At 40.6% G+C, this 10,627-nt stretch overlaps 1 pseudogene; it reads right to left on the reverse strand.

Annotated features, from left to right (window-relative positions):
* Positions 1-10,235: 10,235 nt before the first annotated feature.
* On the reverse strand, positions 10,236-10,353 carry LOC126177621 (5S ribosomal RNA; annotated as a pseudogene).
* Positions 10,354-10,627: the final 274 nt, after the last annotated feature.

Here is a 10,627-nt window from a genome sequence, read left to right on the forward strand (position 1 = left end):
ATCGTCAAGAAAAGTGACACAAGTCAAAAAAAGTCAATTTTTAGGTTTCGTCACTCAAAAATAAGTGCGAAGTTTTCCAAAGTACACTAAAAGCGTCACATCTCTATCTTGCGATTTGTCCGCTTCAGGGTGGTTATCAGTTTTGTTGCGGGCTACTTCACGATCCACCACTGTATCACTTCGGCGTTGCTACTGGCAGGTTTACACGGGCCATTCGAGAAGAGTGGCGTAGTCTGAGTTTTTGAAACTTTTCTTGTATAAGGGAAGTTAAATGTATTTTTTAATATAACTGATTATTACAATGTATGTGTTTATAAGTGTCTGCATTTTACATTACAATGTCCTGCAGACATGCATGCATATCTGAAGGAACATACACTGTTTTGACGATTACAGCTACTGTAAACATTACGAAATTTCGTACGTTGCAGCGAACAAGGAAAAAAATGGAGATTTCTGCTATAAAGAGAGTTCATATTGAATCTTTTTTTACGCGAAAAGTGCACTTACATTATAAAAACCAGCCTATAATTCTATCTTTTCGTATATGATGTTTCTCAAATTGTACTTAATACATGTTCCTTATTAAGTTGCATTAATTTTCATAAATTAAAGTTTTACGTGTTTTATTTTAACTAAAATACTAATTTTCCCTGGTGGAGATTCTAATGTATTATACGTTACAATAAGTTTATATTATATGTGTATATACTGTAACGTATAATACACTAGAATCTCCATCAGGGGAAATTAGTACTTCAGTATATATATATATATATATATATATATGGGAAAACGAGTATAAGTCCAAAAATTACATTTTTCAGGAGATCTTTTATTGACTTTAGTTAAACAAAAAACTGGAAGAACTTTTTCCACGTTATTAATAATAATGACTTAGACTCATATAATTACCTAGAAGAGCTTTATATTCCAAGTAACGTATTTAAAGTTTTATGTAACTTAGCCAGTTTTGCCATGCTAAGAACCTATACAATGGTGACCTTTGACTACAATAATATGAACATAGTTCTAAATAATGAAAATAAAAAGAAATAATAATTTCTCACATAATCTACAGCTAAATGACTGACAGGTTGGCAGCATGAATTCAATCAACATGGAATTCTTCTGCATCAGGGTAGTTGTCCTTATCTTCAGCTATTTTGAGATCTTAGTATAAGTTATGGAATTGAAGCGGGACGAGATCCAAAAGGCCTTTCTTTTCTTCTTTAGAAATTGGTAGTGTTCCATGATAACATTTTCCAAGTTGCAGTCGAACACCTATCTTCTTCCTACGAATGAAGCTTATTAACTGAAACAGCTCATCCTCATTGAGACTCTTTTTGAAAATTCTGTACCATACTCTTTCGTAAAACTAAACATCATACCACTTAAATTGATTTCCCTGTGTATCTTTCGTTCGAAGTTGTAAAGTGTCTCAGAACACCAGAAAAATCCAAGAAGTCACTATGTGACGGTACTACAACTTCCAATTTCCTTTTCTTGACAACTGAGGGTACCACTTGATCCTAGTCATATGGATGAGACACTGGTACTTCCAACTTCTTCTTTTGTTTTTCGACTAGGCCATAGTCAGCGTCACATTCTGAGTGTCTGTGGCCACTAACCATGAATTTATGATAAACTGCATTCAGATTTGGATTTTCCTGTATGACTAACAAGAATATTGCAACCTCGTGAGAGTTTTTTATTCTATCCTTCGTGGGTGTCTCAGCATAATGTCACTTGTTTCACTTCTGAAGGAACTGATATGAGTTCCTTGAAAACAAACACTGCAATCTGATTCCCACAACGAACACACTCTGCTTCATGTCACATGTAGCAAGTTACGCTGCCTGTAGTGGCTTAATGCATGATCGAATTGTACGTAGGCAGTGACCGTTTATAAGAAAGCAACTGAAGTACTCAAAAACTACGTCGGCTGATATTATTGTAGGTCGAAATTATAACATAGCAACGAACTATTTCAGCTAGAACGTTTCTTGTCTTTGTCCTTTTGAAGTTACGCATTGTCTGCCTCAGTGTAAAAAGCAGCTAACTCGGTGCCATTTTCTTCCATAGAACCGTCTTTCACTGATGCAAATTTCTTTCTAGCATGTACGACATCACATTTATGACAGCTATCCACTTTAGGCTCTTTAAATGTGAGGTTCATATTATAGAACTCTCTCTCGTATATTCTTCTACAAACTGACCTATCCTTTCCACCACAGTTGAGCTTGTACGTAGTATGCAAATACAGATACGATAGTAGATAAACTCTATTACTTTCTCTACGTGTGTAGTGCGATTTATAATGAGGAAATGATGAAATGTGATCTCTTAATTCTTTTAGTTTCTGCGGAAAGTGTTTGTTACTGGGTGGTGTTTTCCCCCTGTAGTCATCACTTAACATTCAAAACAAATTAGCCTGTCAACTGGTAAGTGCAAATATTATGAACATCCGGGACTTATGAAAGGTATTCATGAAAAATCCTCTGCAAAACGCGAAATGGTTCTACTTTTATTCAGAAACGAAACAAATAAGGAACCATACGGCATTTTGCTTCTTCGGGATCCCATGCCCTTTCCTATGGTGTTACAGGTGCTTTTGAGTCAATGAGGCTGACCGCATAGCTTACTCTTTTGTCTCGATTACCAAGAGCCCAATACTATTAGATATTTATGTCCCAATCGTGTTCTGTTCATCACTCATTTGGTCTAGTTTTTCTTTACATTTCAAAAGGCACAGTTTTAAAGCTCTATTTGTAACCTCTTTCCCTTTGTCCGTTATTTATTTTTGTCCTGTTTCCCGCTTTCGTTTTCATTCCTTTCTCGTTTTTAGAGAATTAATACCTTTCACAGCATTTGGTGCAGATCTTTTTTTCTGGTTCAGCAGTTACATAGCCAACTTCCTGTGCAATACCGTCAATTTTCTTCCTTTTTTAAGGTCTGCCGGGGGTCACTAGCTTACACACATTCGTATCCTCAGCCTCAGTTGACTTTCTCTTCCGGTACATAGCCTTCATCAATGTCGCAAACAACAGATATGTCTGACAAAGGAACCTCAACATCCTGGATTACTCCTAATAGCTCCTCAGTTGGCTCAGATGGCACATGTGAAAATATATCTTCCTGTTTTTTCAGGTTAACTACCATCTTTCTCCTATTAATTTCATTAAGAGCTGAAATACACTCAAACAAAAGGCTTACATACACTGAAACAAGTTCTAAATAACAGGAAATTTTGACAGTGAAAGAGCTGCTTATGATAATACTGCTTCGTGTATTCCATACTGAACATTATCAAGAGCATTACCTGTTTCATCATTTTTGTTCTGTGTTAAAGATGTCTTTGCACGTTATAATATTCTTAACGACGTAGCAGACATCGTCAAGAATATACTGTTTTCTGTTGCTATTATTCTGTCTTATTCATGTGATTTAACCACCAGATATCACTATACTGTACACTAATAATGCTGAGAACTCTGATTAAATGTTCACAGCTTGTAATAGTACTCAGAGAGGTAACAATACGCCATGGACATTCTGTAATGGTAGCATGCATTGCGCCAGTCATCACTTGCATCACTTTCCATGACCAGGCCAAAGAGGATAAGACCTTTTGGCAATTTGCTGACTTATACTCTTTTTCCCTGGCGGCCTAGATATTATTTGGGGTAAAAAAGTGGAAAAAGTATTACATGAGGAGACATAACAAAAAAAAATTTAGAAAATCAAGAAAAGTGACACGACTCAAAGAATTAATTAACAATTACCTGATGACACCTCACATTCGACGAATACAAAACTACATGTCCACGTTGTATTATGGCGAAATATGGGAGGGAGTGTCAGAAATGATACAGGATTTGGGATGGGCATCATTAAAAGAAAGGAGTTTTTCGTTGCGACGGAATCTTCTCACGAAATTCCAATCACCAACTTTCTCCTCCGAATGCGAAAATATTTTGTTGACACCGACCTACATAGGGAAGAACGATGACCACGATAAAATAATGGAAATTAGAGCTCATTCTTTCCGCGCGGTATACGAGATTGGAATAATAGAGAATTTTGAAGGTGGTTCGGTGAACCCTCTTCCAGGCACTTAAATGCGGTTTGCAGAGTATCCATGTAGATGTAGATGTAGATGTACTGTTGTATAGACTAGAATGGAATTTACTGTTAGAATTGTTTCCTTGAAATTTAAAGGACGCTTACACTATTTCAATACTTATAGAGTTCTTTAAGTCGGCTTTTCCCAAGTACTGAATTTTTTAGTTGTGTCATTGATCTTGCTGTGACGTGATATGATCGAGAAAAAAATACAAACTCTAAATATGGATGATCCAAAGGGAACCTGAATCAACGGTCACTAAAATGCAAGTCCACTGTAATATACATTTAAAAAATTTTATTCTCCTTTTATTCAGTTTCTAAGCTGCCTATGTTGTTGTTGTATTGGATTACATGCAAATGTAAACCCTATAAAGATAGTGAAATGAAATGCTCTCTCATATTTAAAGATTAGTTTTCTTTGTTAAGGAAATTTGACCATGACCAGTACATACTTGCTTTCCGCAAAGTATTTATAATGAGCATAGAAAACAGTTAAGAGATTTACATGAATCAAATAAATTAAACAATGTAAAAACAATTGTGCTGATAGCACAGTTCTGTTGTTGGGGCATGGTGGACCCATTTTATCAGCATATCCTCCCAATGCAAGACATAAAACAGTCAGCCTGCATATGAGATTATGATGATGAACGCCCATTCTTTCAGCAACGGCAGGAACCAGCTCACTTTCCATTCTGAAAAAGCATGAGTAGTATGGTGGAGCATATGGCTCGACGTATTCATCGAGTAGCTTAAGGATGGTTGTAAAACAGTTCAAGTAGCTACTGCCTTTGCTGAAGGCAATAAGCACCATACCTGAAATATTTTGATACCGACTGTCAAGCGCAAATCGCGAGTAAAATCGTCAGAAATTATAAAAATAATGACAAGGAAGTGTGAATGATTTTTAGAAAGTTTAAGGAGGACAACGTGTAATTAATCCCAAAATGCCGTCAGTCCACTACGGCATACGCAACATTCATGCTTAGGACACGTGGTAGAACACTACATGAAAGACTTGAAAGAAAGATACTCTATCTTCCTCAAAGAATGTAAGAAAAACCTCATTACCCCTTATATTCGGATGGGTAAATAGATTCTGTGAATTGCAACGAAAATAACCCACTTTACACAACAGCGAACGTAATATCTCAACTTAGAATATAGGTTTTAAAGTTATGAAAAGACCGTGAAGACCATCTAAATCTTGTAAAAGAATCCAGAAAATAGGTACACGTTACCTGGTCAGTACACGCTAGTGATCTCAACTGTACTCAGATCTTACACAAGCATGAAACATCTTACCATATCCACTTCTCTCGAGTAACTACTCCCGACTGGACCATCAATGGTGCATTCAAAACCCAAGCGTTCCTACGAGCCACGTTCTGCCTTCGACACAGATTGGCTACCATGATTCGCCTCTTCAAAGAGCATCTTACAAGCCTTCTATTGGGCATGGTCAAAGACAGTTATGCAGTGATTGATAGCTATGTACAGACTGTATCTTTGTAGTGTTCTACAGATTTCAGAACAAGCAAGAGTAATTCAGTACTGGAAGTTGTGGAAGTGACAGTCAACTTTCAAGTTTTCAGTGACTGCCGTAGTGGCAGTACTTAAAAATACAACAATATGATTATATGCGTCTCAAAAGTGTGGGCGACGTGATTGTGGTGTAAACTTAGGTTCGTATTGATTGAAACTGTATACAAATGCGATCGTGCTTTTGACTTGTGTCCGCTCGTTACGACTGCCACAAGACAAGGGAGACAGAATAAGCTTTTTTTTATTTAGCACCTTTCGCCTTATGTTTCGTTGGTGATAAATAAAAATGACTCGAAGCGGAGATATAGTTTACTCAAGTATGCGCCTAATCGATTTGCAATAGACAAAAATAATAAAATAATAAGCATACACTTTGAAGTTGCAAAACATTCTGATCACTGCTCTCGACGAGACTTGATGCGGCTCGAAGGCGTTGTGAACCCAAAAACTGTTCAGACCCACGCAGAATTTTTCTGTTATTTCAATTATCTTTTGATAAAGGCGTGGCACGTGAATATCATAAGTGAGCATTGTAATTGTTGGTTTTTGCTACTTTTCGTCCCGATAGAGACGATCCTATGTCCAGACGGTTGGACACTGATACTCAAAGCGACTATTCATGATATATGGCCATGAACATAATAAGACAGATTTATGTCTTTTAATATTTATTTTACATTTAGATTCATTACTTACTGAGTATTACAAAAGTATGACACAAGAAAAGCACTTTAAGTCATTAAATATTTCTGAAATTCTGGTAGTACATCACAATCTCTTTCCAGCTGCGGAAGTCAAAGAAACGTGTTCTCTCATTCTGACCATATGAACTTGGTTTTAGCTACGCAGCTCTTGTTTCGACATCTCTTCCATTTTTTTTTGGTCTGTGATTGGGCATAGAGGCAGATGTCTACTCTCTTTTTCCCTAATGTCTCTGATTTGATCCCTTATAAATGGTTCTGAAAGCCTGCGTCTATGGAAACAATACGTTTGTTTATAAATAACTCATCTGCTACCAGTCACGATGTTCGTATTATTTTTCACACGACGCGTTTCGGGAAACGATTCCCATTTTCAAGTGCGTTTTTTGTCTTTGTTATACCATTTTTATGTGATGTTGTCGATATCTGAGAGTCTTCTTCATTTCGTTGACGTTACTGCACTATATAAGAAAACACTCGAGTTTTAGTTGGTTTTTGATCTGTTCGTGAAGTCAAGGAGCTACTCCCTGAGATTCAGATTCGGAGTCTGAAGAGTGAATGTCCTGTGGTGCTGTAGTTGCCGTTAAATTCAGGGATTCACAAAAATAAATCTTAAAATCCAGTAGATCCATGGCCGGCCACGGTGGTCAGTCGGTTCTAGGCGCTTCAGTCCAGAACCGCGCGACTGCTACGGTCTCAGCTTCGAATCCGCCTCGGGCTTGGATGTGTGTGATGTCCTTAGGTCAGTTAGGTTTAAGTAATTCTAAGTTCTAAGGGACTGATGACCTCAGATGTTAAGTACCATAGTGTTGAGAGCCATTTGAACCATTTTGAACCAGTAGATCCATGATTGGTTTCTTGCTATTACCTAGTGCCTGCTGATCCTTTCTATACTCAGTCCATGACTTCACAACCGCCAACCCAGTGAAATGGAAGAAGATTCATGCAGACCACTTCTTTGTGCCGCCATGACACAGTGAGCGCAACATTTCGGTGTAGCCAACAGCGGAAACTAAATATCACTGAGAAAAAAATTCTGAAGACAGCTAAAATGTCCAGCGTACTGGAGACATGGTTGCAGTGTAGGAGAAACTGTAATTGCTCATAAAGAAAAATAAAGACTTAACGTCCAGCTGGCTGGAGGTGGAGACAGAAGAAGATAAGGCGACGAGGATACGGGGCATCAGATGGGAAAATCCACTGACATAAGCGACTTTGACAAAGTACAGACTGTTATGGCCCACCAGTTGGGAACGAGGATCTCGGGAATGGACAAACTCGCCGGTTGATCACGTGCTACCGTCGTCAGCGTCTATGAAAAGTGACTGAAGGTCGCTGAAACTACGAGTAGGCGACAATGTGTTGGACGTCTACGCCTCAGCACGGTATGTGGAGGTCGGAGGCTTGCCCACTCTGTAAAGTAGAACAGGTGACGATTTGCGTCAGGTATGATGACACAGTGCAGTGCAGGTATTTCGGAGCACGCCATTCAGTAATCATTGCTGAACATTGGGATCCACACCAGATGACCCCTACGTGTTCCTTTGGTGACTCAACGACTTTGTTAATTATGACGGCAGTGGTCACGGTATCAAAGAGATTGGGCGGAAGACCGCTGGATGGATGAATCACGTTCTTTGATACCGCAGGTGGATGGTCGTGTCCAGATGAGCCGTCGTCATGGAAACGGCTGCTCGAAACACGCATCGCCCCACGGACACAGACCGATGGAAGCAATATTACACTAAGGGGGATGTTTACGTGAGCTTCCGTGGGTCTTGTGTTGTTATATGTTGCCTTTGCTTGAAATATAGCGCCATTCATCCATCATCTATCAGAGATCATTGGAACAGCGGAAAGCCCCACGGGACTGGAAGAAGGCCCAGGTCATAGCAATCTATAAAAAGGGTAGAAAATCGGATGCACATAATTACTGGCCAGTTTTACTGACATCAGTTTGTTGTAGAATCATGGAACATATTTTGTGTTCAGACATAATGACCTTTCTAGACTCTGAGAAGCTCATCTCCAGAAACCAGCACGGTTTTAGGAAACAGCGGTCATGCGAGACACAGCTGGCCCTCTTTGTGCATGATATACAACAGGATCTAGATACCGGCTGCCAGGTTGAAGCCATATTTCTAGACTTTCGAAAGCCGTTCGACTCAGTTCCGCACTGTCGCTTGCTCCAAAAAGTGCTCGCTTACGATCTATCCGATGATATATGCGGTTGGATAGAAAGTTTTCTAACAGACAGAGAGCAGTATGTCGTCCTGAATGGGGTGACTACAACAGAAACAAGCGTAACATCAAGTGTGCCCCAGGGCATCGTAATAGGTCCGCTGCTTTTTACGATTTACATAAACGATCTGGTTGATGGTATTAACAGCGGCATTAGACTGTTTGCCGATGATGCTGTAGTCTACAGGAAAGTAGTGTCACACGAAAGTTGTGAACAAATCAATGAGGATTTGCAGAAAATAAATGCTCAATATTAGTAAGTGTAACCTACTGCATATAACAAAGCGAAAATCCCCATTAATGTACGAGTACAAAATAAATGTCCAATCTTTGGAAGCGGTAACGTCCGTCAAGTATCTGAGTGTGACTATTCGAAATGATCTCAAACGGAATGATCAGACTACCCAAGTAACGGGTAAGGCGAACTCTAGATTGCGGTTTATTGGTAGAATCCTGAAGCGATGCAGTCCTTCAACAAAGGAAATTGCTTCCAATACTTTCGTTCGTTCAGTTTTAGAGTATTGTTCGTCTGTATGGGACCCTTACCAGCTGGGTCTCATTCAAGAGATTGAGAAGGTCCAAAGGAGAGCGGCAAGATTCGTGATTGGTACATTTAGCCATCGCGAGAGCGTTACAGATGTCATAGAATGTTTGATGTGGCACACACTTGCAGATATACGGCGCGCTAAACGGAAGGGGCTGCTCACTAAATTCCGAAATCCGATCTTCGCCGAGGATGTAGAGCATGTATTATTACCACCAACTTTCAAATAGCGCAATGTTCGCCATTCAAAGATAAGGTTGGTTCAAATGGCTCTGAGCACTATGGGACTTAACATCTGAGGTCATCAGTCCCCTAGCTCTGAGCACTATGAGACATAACATCTGAGGTCATCAGTCCCCCTAGAACTTAGAACTAGTTAAACCTAACTTACCTAAGGACATCACACATCCATGTCCGAGGCAGGATTCGAACCTGCGACCGTAGCGGTCGCGCGGTTCCAGACTGAAGCGCGTAGAACCGCTCGGTCACTCCGGCCGGCCAAAGATAAGGGAAATTAGAACTAGTACTGAGGCGTTCAGACGTTCGTTTTTCCCTCGCGCGATCCGCGAGTGGAACAGAGGGGGGGAAATATGACTTTGGCGCGAAATGTGCCCTCCGCCACACACCGCTTGGTGCCTAGCGGAGTATATATGTAGATGTAGATGTAGGGAATCGACACCATGGTAACAGTTGTGGACTATGTAACCATTACTGCGGAGTATCTGCGGCATTTCATGTATGAAACCTTCCTTAATGGCGATGGCATCTTCCAGCCTCGTAACTACGCGTGTTATAAGGCCAGAGTCGTGATACTGTGGTTTGAGGAGCACGGTAGTGAACTCACGTTGATATCTTTAAATAAAAACTAAACTCCGTCCGAACAGGCTATGAAGGCCCAACGGTACCGACCGGCCGCCGTGTCATCCACAACCACAGGCGTTGCTGGAGACGGAGATGGAGAGGCATGCGGTCAGTACTCCGCTCTCCCGGCCGTTGTCAATTTACGAGACCAGAGCCACTACTTCCCGATCAAGTAGCTCCTCAGTTCGCCTCACAAGACCTGAGCGCACCCCGCTTGCCAACAGCGCTCGGCAGACCGGGCGGTCACCCATCCAAGTGCTAGCCCAGCCCGACAGCGCGTCACTTCGGTGATCTGACGGGAACCCGTGTTACCACTGCGGCAAGGCCGTTGGCCACGTTTATATCTTGGCCTCCAAATACACCACAGCTGAACCCGACGGAACACGCTATCGAATGCCAGCTAGGCACCTACAAACCAGTGGATCGTAATTCAAGGGAATTGCGAGGCCTTTGAATAGACATCTGGTGCCACATACCTCGAGAGACCCGCCAATCACTTTACGATCCATATCACGCAGAATAGCTGCTTCAATTCCTTCCAAAGGTGGACAAGCTCTCTACTAATCAGGTGGTCAGTATGTTTTCGAGCATCAGAAACATCGTGAAA

This window comes from Schistocerca cancellata, chromosome 3 (genome assembly GCF_023864275.1).
Source record: "Schistocerca cancellata isolate TAMUIC-IGC-003103 chromosome 3, iqSchCanc2.1, whole genome shotgun sequence".
NCBI classification, from domain to species: Eukaryota; Metazoa; Arthropoda; class Insecta; order Orthoptera; family Acrididae; genus Schistocerca; species Schistocerca cancellata.